The sequence below is a fragment of the Monodelphis domestica genome, chromosome 4 (assembly GCF_027887165.1).
Source record: "Monodelphis domestica isolate mMonDom1 chromosome 4, mMonDom1.pri, whole genome shotgun sequence".
Taxonomy (NCBI): Eukaryota; Metazoa; Chordata; class Mammalia; order Didelphimorphia; family Didelphidae; genus Monodelphis; species Monodelphis domestica.
This window is the reverse complement of record NC_077230.1, coordinates 388,371,667-388,386,687: the sequence shown is the minus strand read 5'-3', so window position 1 is coordinate 388,386,687 and position 15,021 is coordinate 388,371,667. Positions and strand designations below refer to the sequence as shown.

Below are 15,021 nucleotides of genomic sequence, written 5' to 3'. Positions count from 1 at the left end.
TCTTGATAAATGACACATATAAAACCCAGAGGAATTGCTCATTGGCTACGGGAGGGGAGGGAAAGAACATGAATCATATAACCATGGAAAATTTTTTCTAAATTAATTAAATAAAAATTTCCAAAGGAAAAGAATAAAAATAGCATAAAGGATGAAAACAAAAATGTCTTTGTTATAAAGAGTGGCTCTCTGCAAAGGGGCAAGAGAAGGGACAGTGAAGAGGAATCTAGACTAAGCAAAAATGAAAGACTTCTATCAAAATCTATTTTTTTAAATGTAAAATGCTTCTTGAATTGAACTGAGTTGAACTCACTAAAGGCAGCAGTTTCCAGTAAGCACTCAATGGTGTAAAAAGACAAGGGCTTTCAGAAATCTGCGTATTCTACTTGACTTTGCTAGTGTCAAAGGGACAAGTAGCAGGAGCCACTTTGGGGGAGATAGCGTAGAGGGGCAATGCTTCGGAGGGTAAGGCACCGGATGAGGGGTAGCCCTGGAGGTTGCTTTCTAACAGGTTAAGTTGTTGTCCTCTGACCCCTCTTTACCAGCCAGCTATTTAACAAAGATGGCACAAGCTAGTTTAAAAGTGTAATATTGCTATTCAAAGGGATTAATTCTGCCACCCACACCTTCCTTGGCATGCAACAGGCTTTGCTCAAAAGCACACACTGCCTGCAGACAGTTGGATCAGAGACACAATGAGCTTTGAAAAGATAACCTTTCCATGTCCTCCATTTGAGAGCCTGGTGTTACCAGGTTGGGCTCTCCCTGAGCAGTTGCCAAGGATACCCAGTGCAGCTACGGATTCAAGACTCAATTAGTCTAAGTGCCTCCATTGGTTAAACCCTTTTCCTTTTCTGTTTTGACAGGCTAATTTGTATGTTTCAAACACAAAACAGACATACTATATTAAACAACCCAGGCTTCCCTCCTTAACTCCATTTGCTGGCAAGGAATAGAACTTTGGGAATGCTCATTCCATCTGATCAGGTTATATCACCAAAGTTCACGTTTTTAAAAAACCCTTACCTTCTGTCTTAGTATCAATTCCAAGACAAAAAGAGAGCCAAGGACTAGGCAATCAAGGTTAAATGACTTGCTCAGGGTAACACAACTTTTCTGAGGTCAAATTTGAACCCAGGTCCTTCTGACTCTAGGCGTGGCACTCTAGCTAGCTACAATACAAGCTCACTTATGAGGGAGGAAAGACCAATACCGATCCTCCCAAAGGGCAGAAAAGCTGTGGTGCAATTGAAAAGCAAATGGCAGTCTGCAAATTCCTTGCAGATATCCTTTAAGGGTCCTGGATTGAGGTCTAGGGGAATACTAGAAGAAGATGCTTAGTGTAGGAGAAAGAGGGTAAAACTGGGGTCAAGAAGGCCTGGGTTCAAATCCTAGCTTAGCACTTATCAAACTATGTAATCATTGGCACATCATTTAACTTTTTAAAAAAATACATTTTTAGGGGGCAGCTGGGTAGCTCAATAGATTGAGAGCTATCCCTAGAGAAGGGAGGTCCTGGGTTCAAATCTGACCTTAGACACTTCCCAGCTGTGTGACCCTGGGCAAGTCACTTGACCCCCATTGCCTAGCCCTTACCACTCTTCTGCCTTGGAACCAATACACAGTATTGACTCCAAGACGGAAAGTGAGGGTTTTTTTTTTTTAAATGCATTTTTATTTATAGCATTTATTAAAATTTTTGTTTAAGTTCTGAATTCTCTTTTCTTCTTCCTTTCTCTCAACCATTGTGGGAGCAACGAAAGTGTTATTAAATATACATGACATCACTTCAATTTTCTGAGCTGCAGGTTCCTCATGTGTTAAATAGGTATAATGATATTTGTAAAAGTCATTTATTAAATTCTACTCCTAATTCACTGTGAAACTCTAAACAAATATTTTTATCTTCTAGGGCTCTAGCTTTCTAATCTGCCAAATGAGAGGGATGGGAGATAAGAGCCAAATGGGGGGAGGGGGGAATGCACATTTCCACTGGCTAAAATGTGGTGCTAAATTTAATAAGATGACATTTAATGGGGGTGGGAGTAAGTTTAAAATCTCACCCTTGGGTTCAAAAATCAACTTACTAAGGAGAAAGAGGGGAGAAGAGAGAAGACATGGTTAAATAGCAATTCATCTGAGGGAAATCCAAGGATCTGGGGTTCTATAGAAGCCCAGAATTTCAGATTGGAAGTGATTCCAAGCTAACCAGTTTAAGACAAAAAAAATTGTCTTTACATCATATTTGATGGCTTATCATTGAGCCCTGTCTTTAAGATCTCCAATTAGGGAAAGGCTATCAATTACCAAAGCAGCTCATCTACTTTTGGACAGTTCTATTAGCAATGGCAACTAGATGGAACAGTGGATAGAGTACCAGGTCTAGAGTTATGAAGACTCATCTTCCTGAGTTCAAATCTTATACTTATTGACTGTGTGACCCTGGGCAAGTCATTTCACCCTGTTGGCCTCAGTTTCCTTATCTTTAAAATGATCTGAAACAAGAAATGGCCAATCACTCCATTATCTTTGCCAAGAAAATGCCAAATAGAGTCAAGAAAAGTCAGACACAACTGAAGAACTTCTAAAAGATTATTAACAATGTTTCCCCTATATTCACCCTATACCTGGCTCTCTGAATTCCTATCCATTGTTCCTTGTTCTTCCCTCCAGGCCAAGCAAAACTTAAACCTATTTTCAGCTGAAAGCCTTTCACATACTTAACACTTGAAGACAGCTATATATTGCCACTGAGTCACCTCTTCTTTAGGTTAAACATTCCCAGAACCATAAGTTAATTCTCATATAATATAAGATGACTTGGAGGGTGCTTCACTTTTCTGGTTGCCTTCTCCTGAATAGTTCCCAGGTCATCAAAATCCTTCAAATACGGTTCATGTAACTGAACACAATCCTCCAAAAGTGACTGCTGAAGGAAGAGTAATGGAGGACTTTGATCTCCCTCACCATGCCTCTCTTAGCAGTCTAAGATTGTTTTAGCCTTCTTGGTTGCCATATCACCCTGCTAACATTTATTTAACCACATGTCCATTAACACCTTAGACATTCTTCCCAGTTTTTTACAGAATGAGACTAATTTTTTGGACTTGAATGTAAGATTTACATTCATCCCTACTCAATTTAATCATTTGGATTCATTCCAATGTTCTAGTTGATCAAGATCCTTTTGAATGCAAACTTTCTCCCCAACCTTCACTCTACAAAGTATTTATTGTCTTTCCCACCTGGCTTTTGTGTCACCTGCAAATTGGATAAGCATGTTATCAGTGCCCTTATCCAATGGCATTTTTATCCATTTAATTGATGGGCAAGGAGATACACAGATACCTGGAGATATCCTAGGTGTGTCCTGTTCTATGCTCAACTTTTCTCTCCTTCTCTATCCCAAATTGTACGAAGAGGATTACTTTCCTGTTATTTCTATCAACTCCTCTTGGTTCATGAGAATTAGACTCAAAATACAGTTCTCCCTTGTTCACACTTTCATCTTTTGAAGGTTGAAAAGTTCAGTTAAGATGCCATTAGCTCCTCAACTTCTCTCCGAAAGGCCTAAGGTAGAAATGTCTAGATAACTGGTCTCCTATTACCATTTTATCATACTTTCATGTAGTTTTATGATGTTTCTCAAAAGTTTCATCTATTTCTTCATTCTGTTGTGGTGGTCCAATTTCAAGGAGGATACCATCTGTTTTTGCTTCCATCTTTATCCTAGAGCTCTTCACTATTTGTCCCTCTTCTTCTTCCTGAATTTCTTTACATGAATGCCTCATACTATATAATGCACTTCTTCTCCTTCCTCCCTTTTCATCTATCTTGTTATTTTTGAATAAGGTACAATCTTCCTGAGCCCTGTGCCAACATTTAGTTTCATCTAAGCTTTAGTGGACAAAAGAAATATGGACCAATGGTTTAATATGGTAACTCTCCCTAGGGATGCAATTTTGTTGCTTATCTCTAAGAATAGAATATGTTAGATATTATTCACACTTCCTGATCATTTCTGGAGTCAAGATAGAATCCAATTTAGTTCCTGAGAGGTGAAAGGGCTGAAGCTCACTCTCCCATGTCCAGAAATGAAAAAGAGCAGATGAGTCATAGAGATGGGTTCCTCAATGTATCAGTTCCTCCTTGCCAATGATAATGGAAGGCTGATGGAGAAGGGGAAGAGGATATGTTTAGTTTGGGGTACCATATTTTAAGAAGGACATTGATAAAAATTTGAAAGTCTTTCACAGAATCATAAATTTGAGCCACAGACTTTGAAGTTGCCCAATAAAATGCATGGGTTAGTAGGTAGTACAATGGATAGACAAATTGGACTTGGAGTCAGGATCTTCATAAGTTCAAGTCCAATCTCAGACATAAGCTTTTTTTTTACTCTTGGCAAATCATTTAATTTGTTTGCCTCAGTTCCTCAGCTGGAAAATTAGCTAGAGAAGGAAATAGCAAACTACTCCAGTATCTTTGCCAAGAAAAACCTCAAAATGGAGTCACAAAGAGTTGGTTGTGACTGTAATGGCTCAACAACAAACAAAATAGAATGCCACTTAAGGTCAGGGAATGTTTTGGGGTTGCTTCAGCATCCCTAGAACCTTACACAGTGCTCGGAACATAGTAGGTATAATTGTAATTGATTGGTTGACGAATAAGGTAGAAACCATCCAAAGGACCAGGCTGATGAATGGCCTCAAAGCCATGCTCTACAAGGAATAATAGAACAGGGAATTTAACCTTAGAGAAGATTGGAGAGATGGAGGCTAGGCATGGCACAATGTGTAGGAAAAGGATAAGACTTGTGCTTGGTAGTTTGTTTGGTGAGGCATTGAATAAATAAATTACTTTAGGAAGAATTGTCATTTATTTAATGTTAGCTCTGCCTGTTCATGAACAATTAATGTTTTTTTTCAATTATTTAGATCTGACTTTGGGTGAAAAGTATTTTGTAATTATGTTCAGATAATTCTTGTGTTTGTCTTAGCAAGTAGATTCCCAAGTATTTTATCTTGCCTAGAGTTATTCTAAATAGAATATCTCTTTCTATCTATTGCTGCTGGACTTTGTTGGAAACATAGAAATGCTGATGATTAAGTGGGTTTATTTTGTTTCCTACAACTTTGCTAAAATTATTAATTATTTCAACTAGTTTTTTAGTTGATTCTCTAGGTATACCATTATGTATCATCTGCAAAGAGTGATAGTTTACTTTCCTCATTGCCTACTTTAATTCCTTCTATTTATTTTTCTTTTCTTATTCCTGGCATTTCTAGTACAATATTAAATAATAATGGTGATAATGGGCATCCTTGCTTTACCCCTGATCTTACTGGGAAGGCTTTTAACTTATCCCTACTGCAGATGACACTTCCTGTTGGTTTTAGATAGATACTACTTGTCATTTTAATAGAAGGTCCATTTATTCCTATGCTTTCTAGTGTTTTTAATAAAAAATGGATATTGTTTTTGTTGAAGGTTTTTTTTTCCTGCATCTATTGAGATAACTATGTGATTTGATAATTTTGTTATTGACATGGTCAATAACACTGATAGTTTTCCTAATACTAAACCAGCCCTGCATTCCTGGTATAGATCTGAACTGCTCATAGTGAATGATCTTTGTGATATATTGCTGTAGTCTCTTTGCCAGTACTGGAGGTCTTCAGGCAGAGGTTGGATGACCACTCAGAGATATTGTTGAGAAGAGTCTCGTTCAGATAAATTTCCTCTGAGACCAATTCAATTCCACTTAACAAGCATTCATTCCGTCCTTGTTTAGTGCTAGACAATATAGCACTGGGGCTAGGACACCAGACTCAACCTCAGACACAAATTGACTGTGTAACCATGGGCAAGTCATTAAACCTCTCTGTGCCTCCAATTCCTCAACTTTAAAATGGGTTCTCTTATAGGCAACAGATAAGAAGTGTTTTAAAGCACTTATTCTATGCTAGGTGCTGGGGATACATATACAAGCAAAAAAGACAGTGCTTGTCTTTGAGAAAGGCAAATCACAGAGGGGAGGGGTTTGAGTGAGAAAGAGTAGTCAAGAGGTCTGTAGGAGCAGCTTGGTGGTGCAGTGGATAGAGCACTGGATTTCAAGTCAAGGTCTGAGTTTGAATGTGACCTCAGATATTTGCTAGCTCTGTAACCCTGGGCAAATCACTTAACCCTGTTTGCCTCAGTTTCCTCATCTGTAAAATGAGCTGGAGAAGGAAATGTCAAATTAGAATGAATTTATGGAGTCTTAATGAGGATTGAAGCATAACATTCTTCACTTTATTTCCTCCATGAATTTCTATTATATATATATATATATATGTATAAGTGATATGTGCCTTCTTTCACAACATTGCAGATATGCAATTATGTATTACACGAGAGCACATTTATAACCTCTAGAGGAGGCAGAGAGAGAACATGGGCTGTAAAATGTCAGAAAACAATTATTAAAATGAAATTGTACCTTCATGTAATGTGGAAAAATATTAAAAATAAAACATCTGTTATGGGAAGGGGGAGGAAATGTCAATCCACTCCAATATCTTTGCCTGAAAAAATACCAAATGGAGTCACAGAGGATTGGACTGAACAACAACCAGAAGAGATCTGTAGAGTCAGAAACACAGCTAGAAAGAGGATAAAAAATGGCTGATCTGGGTCACTCCCCCAAATGAAGGTGCCAAGAGGAACTCACAATTGAGAAAAGAGCAAGATATGGAGTGCTTGAGGGCTCTAAGGGGACAAAATAGAGTGAAATACAGCGGAGAGATGATGGCAGCATCCAGAAAGTCAGAAGGCACTCTGAATCTACAATCCTAGGAAATGCTTAGTGCCCTGAGGTAACTCTCAGATTTTCAAAGAAGGTGCCAACTTGTGTTGCCAGGAGTTCCTCAAGAAAAACAAAAAACAAGCCCAAAAAAGGTGCTAGGCTTAGCTAGGTGCTTAGTGTTAGGGACCCAACTCACTCCGGAAATAGAACGCTCTTAATACAAACTTTGCCAGAAGACCTCTAGGGGATGGAGAACCCACTACCTCCCAAGGCAACCCATTCCACTTTGGGATACCTGCAAGCCTTATTTTTTACACCAAGTCTAAATCAGTCTCTATGCCACTTCCACCTTCGGCTCCTCGTCTTGCCTTCTGGAGCCAAGCCAAGCCAAGCCCTCCTCCCCCTCGCCCCCAAATCTAACCCCTTCACCAAAATCCAACAGTTCTGGTCCTCAAGAACCTTTCACTGTCCCGGTCCTCTCTTCACGCTTGGGTGAGTATAAGCCCTTTCGATTCTTACTTCCTAGAAACTTCAGGACAAGAAGGGTTTACCAGTAATAAAGAATCGCAGCCATCTTTGCCAAGAACTGTTCCTCTGACATAAATGGCAGAAGCACAACGCAAGGTGAGTGGGCTAATGAACAGTCAGATCCTCCTCCAGGCCATTCCTAAGGAAATGGAGAGTCACTTTCTTGCGCCGCCGCGTCCTCCCCCCCCCCCCCCCCCCGGGCCCCCAATGCCTAGAGAGAAGAGTATTTGCTGCTTTTAAGCTCAAGGATAGCTTTTTATCTCCCCCTCAAGCAAGCTTTCAAGTAAGAACCTATTACTTGGTTGACAAAAAAAAAGAGGCCAATTTTACCTTTCTGTCCTGAAACACTTTGCTGCAAAAAGCCTGCTTGGATTTACTCTGTGAAGGAAAGGAGGGAGAGCGGGGAGCTCAGAGAGATTGCAACGAGGAAAAAATAAAGAAGGAAATAAATAAAAAGAGACCCGAATAAAAAGCCTCTAGACTGGACCCGCTTCTGGAAGAGCGGATTAAGAGGATACAAACACAACATCCCCCACCCCACCCCCGCCCCCAAGAAATGCGTTGTTTGGTCTTTTGGGGGAAGATGAGATCCTTAGGGAGGAGAGCTTTGGGAAGAAGATAGAAATTTGACAAGGGGTATGCAAGAGCCATTTACATTTCTGAGGCAGCTAAGAAGCAGCTTTTGAAAAATAGCCCCAAAGCAAGAGCCTAGAGGCAGTGGTCTAATGTGGCGCAGTGGGGAGCTCTGTGTCATCACTATTGAAGCGGGACCTGTCTGCCACCTATAAATCAGGTGAATTCATCCTTCAGAATTTAGAAAAGATCACCGGCCTGTCAGAACTGGAAGGGACCCTAGAGATCGCCTAGTCATAGCATCATCAATTCAGAGCTGGAAGGAACCTGACTCCATACAGCACTTTAAAATTTGCAAAGAGGGGGAAGCTCAGTGGATGGAGAGCCAGGCCTAGAGATGGGAAGTCTCAGGTTCAAATATGACCTCAGACACTTCCTAGCTGTGTGACCTTGGGCAAGTCACTTAACCCCATTGCCTAGCCCTTACCACTCTTCTACTTTGGAACCAATATATAATATTGATTCTAAGACAGAAGATAAGGGTTTAAAAAATAAAGGCATAAAATAAAATACAAAGGAGAACAAAGAAAACCATTTTATTGAAATAAAATGTCTTTTCCTCATTCAAGTTTGTAGACTTCCTGAAATCCACCCACAGACATCATTTGTCTAAACTCGTCATTTTATAGATGAGGAAACTTATGTCCTGAGGAGGACAAATGACTTTTTCAAGGTCACACAGTTGGCCAATGTCTGAATTCGGAGTCAAACCTAAGTCCATTTCACAGGGGAAGAATTTGAGGCTTGCCTAAAAGTCATGTAATGACTGTGAAGTGAGAGAGTTAAGAGTCAATTTCCAATCTTTCTACTGAGCTGAGTTGTCTTCCTATGCAATTCAGTGATGGTGATGACTTAGACGAAAGGTTTTTTAAAAAAGGACTTTTTGGTATTTTTCTACAACTTGGGGTTATGGGTGGGTGAAACTTCCCAAGACTAGGGAATGAGGGGACATGAGAGTCATTTTTACTTGTTTGTATGAATGCTACATGAAAAGCATTTTGGTTGGCTCCAGAGGAAACTAGGTGGCATACTGGATGAATCTTTGGACCCGAGTTCAAATTTGTCCTCAAACACTTAATGTGACCTTGGGCAAGTGACTTAACCTCTGCCTGCCTCAGTTTCTTCATCTGTAAAATAAGGGTAATGATAGTGCCTGCCTCCCAGGGTGATGTTGTGAGGATTACATGAGATATTAATTGTAAAGTACTTAGCACAGTGCCTGGCTATGGTAAGCACTATATAAAGGATAGTTGTTATTATCTATTATTACAAGGAGTAATGAATGGATGTTTCATAGAGGTCAATTTAGACTTTATCTAAGGGAAAACTGGACCTATTCCAGAGTGAAACAGGCTGCTTTGAGAGGAAACGGGCTCTCTCTCTTTAGAGATCTGCAAGCAAAAGCTGGATGACTACTTGTCAGAATGTCAGAGAGTAGCTTCAAGGAATGGGTTGGGATCCTTCCAACTCTGATAGTCTGAGTGTCTGTGGCCCTTCCCTGCTCTCCTCTCTCCATCCTTAGGGCTTACCATCCCCAATATATGTGGATCTGCTTCTTGGTGCTGCAGAGGGAGATCACTCCAGCCCCAATTCCATTTATAAGCCCCTAGACACTCTAATGGCTACCTGATATTTTATGTATCAGTCAATTATCATTAAATAAGCACTTACCCCATGCCCGTCGCTGTGCTAAACTCTCCAGATAGGAATAAAAAGCAAAACTAAATAAATAAATAAAAATAATCCCCACTCTCAAGAAGCTCAGGCTAATGGTGGTGTGTGGCAAAAAGTGAACAATTGGGTCCAAACAAGATGTCAAGAGTATACATTGGGAAATAGCAGAGGGAAGGCGGGAAGATTGAGGAGGACCAAGAAAGGCATTTTGGTAGAAGGTGAGATTTTAGCTGAGACTTGAAGGAAGTCAGGGAAGTTAGTCATCAGAAAGGAGGTGGGAAAGTGTTCCAAGCATGAGAGGAATCCAGCAAAAACTCTGAGCAGGAAGGTAGAGTATTATATGAGAGAAACAACAAAGAGGCCATGTCACTTGACTTCAGAGGACATGAAGGGGCAGCAAGGTATAAGAAGACTGGAAAGGTAGGAAGAGGACAAATCTTGAAGCCAAATATTTGATCCTATGGGGAACCATTGGAAGGAACTCTAAGGACCCTTTAAAGAACCATTGGAGTTTATTGAATTTGGGGGCAATATGGCCAGACCTGAATTTTGTTAGCTGAGTCAAGGATGGGTCAGAATGGGGAGAGACTTGAGTCAAGGAGGCCAACTAGCAGGTGATTGTAATAGTCCAACATGAAGTGATGAGGACCTAAACCAGGGTGGCAGCAGTGTAAGGAGAGAGAAGGGGACATATACCTGGATGATGGGGTTAGCAGAAACGCATAGAGCAGCAAAGTTTCTGAGGATTGGTCCTCTTCTTATGGAGAAGAAAAAAAGAACAGTTAGCAGTTTTTCTCTAGTGTGATAAGTGGGTATGAAAAGGCCCTGCCTTCCTAAAAGATCCTAAACCCCAGATCTATTAGCTAAGAAAAAGGTGAAAGGGACCATCTTTTCTTATGGAAAAGAAGGAATACCCAACTAGGGATTCCAGCTAAGGACATAAGCTAGAAGCAGAGGAGCTCTATCACCTGGTACCTAAGAAAGCCACAGCTGTCAGTAACCAGAGTGATTGATTGGTCCAGTGGATTGCCATCCAGAAAGCCAGCAGGAAGCAAGGTCTGTTGGAGACTACCTGCCATATCCCCACGCTCAACAGAGACTGTGTGCCTGACAGTCATTTTCTTAAATCACTTTAGACCACTAGAGGGCAAGCCCTGGGGAAATCTGGGGAGATGTCGCAAAAGACTATCTGAAATTCTGCAGTATCACAGGTGTAAGTTGCTTCTTTATCCATATGCCCTGTCTATGCACTTCCCTTTGTGTCTGCCCATCCATGCATGTACCCTGGTTACATATTAAATGATACTCACCTAGGAAATATATATGGAAAGCTATACATGTGTATGTATATATACATACTTATATACACAAAAGGAGAGGGAGAAATACACAAACCTATAGATATCCATATGTTAATCCATCCATCTATCATCTACTCATCTATCTATCTATCTATCTATCTATCTATCTATCTATCTATCTATTCATCTTTCTGCCTACCTATCTGTCTGTCTGTCTATCTCTATCTTTCTGCCTACCTATCTATCTGTGTGTTGGTCTACCTACCTACCTACCTACCTACCTACCTACCTATCTATCCATCCATCCATCTATCCATTTATCCATCTGTCTATCCATCTATCTATTCATCTATCTATCCATCCATCCATCTATCCATCTATCCATTATCCATCTAGCCATCCATCCATCTATCCATTTATCTATCCATCTATCTATCTATCTATCTATCTATCTATCTATCTATCTATCTGTCTGTCTGTCTGTCTGTCTGTCTGTCTGTCTATCTATCTGCTTGTCTGTCTGTCTGTCTATCTATCTGCTTTTCTGTCTGTCTGTCTATATTTTATTATCTTTAAACCTGAGGTAGCTTGTCTGAAATGAGATCACGTGGGAAGCTGCGGGAGCCCCGAGACATTACAACAAAGCTTAGTCTCTGCAGAATGACTACGAAACAGGCTATAACGATCTTGTCCATAGCTAATAATTATCATGTCCAGAACACACCCACTGTTGTTGTTTCTTTGAAAAAATGTTAGTAGAAAATCCAGACACATAAGCACTTACCCAGGTGAGCAGAAAATTGTAATATTTTAAAGATGTTGGCATGTTGTAATTTTCTCCCTGCTGCTTTCTTTTGAAGTGGGATGTCAAAATGTACAATGTGGCAGGCAGCCAGGTGCTGATGAGTTCAGATGAGTCACCTGGCATTACAGGCTATCTCAGAAAGTGGGGTGACTGGGGCCAGGGCAGGGGAAAGAAGAGACATTCCCTCAGAGGGCTGAAATTCTCTAGTCATTCGCAGGAAAGAGAAAAAGGCCCCTATCAGGCCAGAGCCTTCCCCCTCTGCTGCAGTGCAGGCTCTGAAAGCAGCTGCCTGGCCTGAGTAACTGCCTTTGATTTGTTCCAGCAAAGCCTGCTGAAGGAGCAATTAAAAGCTGGAGAATGCCATCTCCTGTCATCAAAAACAAAAGGTGTCTGTGGATGCTGGTGCTCTTGTTTCTTTTTGTATTGATCTCATCTGTCAACCACCTTGTTAGCGATTTGATTAGGGCATCACTAGCTCCCTAATTATCTGCTTTTCAAGGGAAATGGGGACCATGGCATGCTGGCTAGCCAGGGGGTGTAAGTTGGGGGCCAGTTGGATACCATCCCAGACAATAGCCCTGCTGCTGTAATTTCAAATGATTTCCAACACGGTGTAGAGGGGATAAAGGCAAGGGACCTAGAGCAAAGACCTGAATGCAAGTTCCACCTGAGATATTTATTAACTGGGTGATCCTAGACAAGCTAATTAACCTTTTTGTGCCTTAGTTTCCTCATTTGAAAAATGAGTGATTGGAGTCAATCGACTTTAAAATTCCTTTTAACTCTAAATCTATGGTCTTATGATCCTTTAGAGAAAAAGAGTGACTGAATGAAACCATATTTATTATATACTGTGCACCAGGCACTGTGCTAAGTACAGGGGTCACAAATACAAAAAGTAAGGTCATACCTGTCCTCAAGGAGCTTATATTCTAATGAAGGAGACAATTCCTGTAGAAGAGTACTGGCAAATAATTTTCTTTTATTAATAATAGCTAGCTACATTAAGGACAGTGGTTCTTTCCTATCTATCTATCTATCTATCTATCTATCTATCTATCTATCTATCTATCTATCTATCTGCCTATCTGCCTATCTATCTATCTGCCTATCTGCCTATCTATCTATCTATCTATCTATCTATCTATCTATCTATCTATCTATCTATCTATCTATCTATCTGCCTATCTATCTGTCTATCTATCTATCTATCTATCTATCTATCTATCTATCTATCTATCTATCTATCTGCCTATCTATCTATCTATCTATCTATCTATCTATCTATCTATCTATCTATCTATCTATCTATCTATCTGTCTATCTATCTATCTATCTGCCTATCTATCTATCTATCTATCTATCTATCTATCTATCTGCCTATCTATCTGTCTATCTATCTATCTGCCTATCTATCTGTCTATCTATCTATCTATCTATCTATCTATCTATCTATCTATCTATCTATCTATCTATCTATCTATCTGCCTATCTATCTATCTATCTATCTATCTATCTATCTATCTATCTATCTGTCTGTCTGTCTGTCTGTCTGTCTGTCTGTCTGTCTGTCTCTCTGTGTCTATGTGCTTACAATAAGCAGATATATTAGCTGTTATTACCCAATCCTAGGCAAATCTCTTACAGTTCCCTTAGCCTCAGTTTCCTCATCTACAAAATAGTAAAAATAATGGCACCTATTTTACAGAGTTGTGAGGATCAATTGAGTTAAAAAAGAAAGTGCTTTGCTAACCTTAAAGCTTTATAGAAATGCTAGTCTCCTTCTTGTTCCTTTTGTTTATCCTATGTCTCTTCCTCTTCCTCCTTTCCCCTTCTCCTCCTTTTTCTCCTCTGCCTCCCCCTCCTTCTCTTCCTCCTTCTCCTCCTTTTCCTCTTCCTTTTTCAAATTATTATTACTAATTATTACATTTTCACTGAATTCATTGAAGCTAATGGCTTGTCTCCATGTCTAGAATCTCTGCAGCACAGGGAAAGGGACAGATTGTTTAAATACAGAATTAGAAAAGACTTTGTCAGGACAGCTAGGAAGCACAATGGATAGAGTGCTAGATTTGAAGTCAGAAGGACCTGGGTTCATATTTGATCTCAGATACTTCCTAGCTGTGTGACCATGGATTACTTAGCATTGATCACCCTTTTAAAGTAAGGGTTGTTTATTTTTAAGGGTTTGTAGAATGTGGTTATGATGAGGACTCACAAATTTAAAGCTCAAAACCATCATAGAGAGGAAATAGCTTGTTCAAGGTCCCTCAGAGACAAGGCAGCATGGTCTTCATTACCCCATGCTAACTCTGCAAAGAAATTCTTAAAGTCCTGATCTTGATCTGGAGAGCCCCTCATCATCCAGAGAACCATAAAAGAGACCTCAGAGGGCATCAAGCCTAATCCCATCATTTTACATTAAGGGAAATTGAGGTCCAAAGAGATTTGGTAAGGAAACACAAGTAGTTAGTGGGAGAACCATGTAGTCCTAATATTAATAAACTAGAAGTCTTTTGAAGGCAGGGACTGTATCTTCTTCAGACTGTAGATTTTAGAAAATGTTTTGTAGGTAAAGCTGTGGATCTCTATGACGTACAGCCTATTTTTCTTAAAAGTATGTACTAAGTTTAATATGGCAGGAACGCCACCCTGCTTGTCTGTACATAGCCCCATCTGGATTTCCTTCTTCCCTCTCCTGGGTATTTTTTAAAAAATGGTTCACTGAGACTCTTTTCTTCTTTGAGGGGTAACTGATTATTTCCCTTTGTCCTCTCCCATATCCCACCCACTATGACAATTAAAAGCCCTCCCTCTCTTTGTAAGGTCTAAGTGAAGGTCTGTGGTACTGTGCCAGCCTCCTGCCCCCCATCTTGACTCCCCTTTGGGTCTTTGGGAAAGCTAGAAGCACCTACTGCCTGGAATGGAGGAAGATATTCAGGGTGGTACCTGGGGCTTGGGAGAACTCTGCAGGCTCAGATGTGGTGGATGGATGTCCCCGGCTGGGAAGGCAAAGGGTCTCCCAGGGTAAACTGGCTCCAGTTTCTATGCATTGTAACAATCCCCCACTAGATTCTTAAATTCTAAGTTCTGAAGGTGGGGGGCCTGGCTACTGGACACATCAACTCCTGACTGAGGCAGGGTGTTTAGACTGAAAGCTGATGCTCACCCAGAAACTCCGCTTAGCAGAATAAAGTCAACTTTGTAAAAATAAACAAATCCAAACCTGTGTCTTTATTTATGAGGGAATTCATTCCACTGAGACACAGTTAGGCAGCCAGAAGGTATAATGA

General features: G+C 40.3%; 1 protein-coding gene across 10 annotated transcripts in view; it reads right to left on the bottom strand.

The window, feature by feature from the left end:
• Window positions 1–14,787, bottom strand: part of PLA2G2C (phospholipase A2 group IIC) — a 98,820-nt gene extending 84,033 nt beyond the window's left edge. For 9 of the 10 annotated variants that reach the window (XR_008911540.1, XR_008911542.1, XR_008911546.1 and 6 more), the window contains exon 1: window positions 14,678–14,787. The gene's annotated coding sequence lies outside the window, so the exon portion shown is untranslated. The remainder of the gene's footprint in view (window positions 1–14,677) is intronic. The other variant, XR_008911543.1, reaches the window with a different exon arrangement.
• Between the last annotated feature and the right edge of the window lie 234 nt (window positions 14,788–15,021).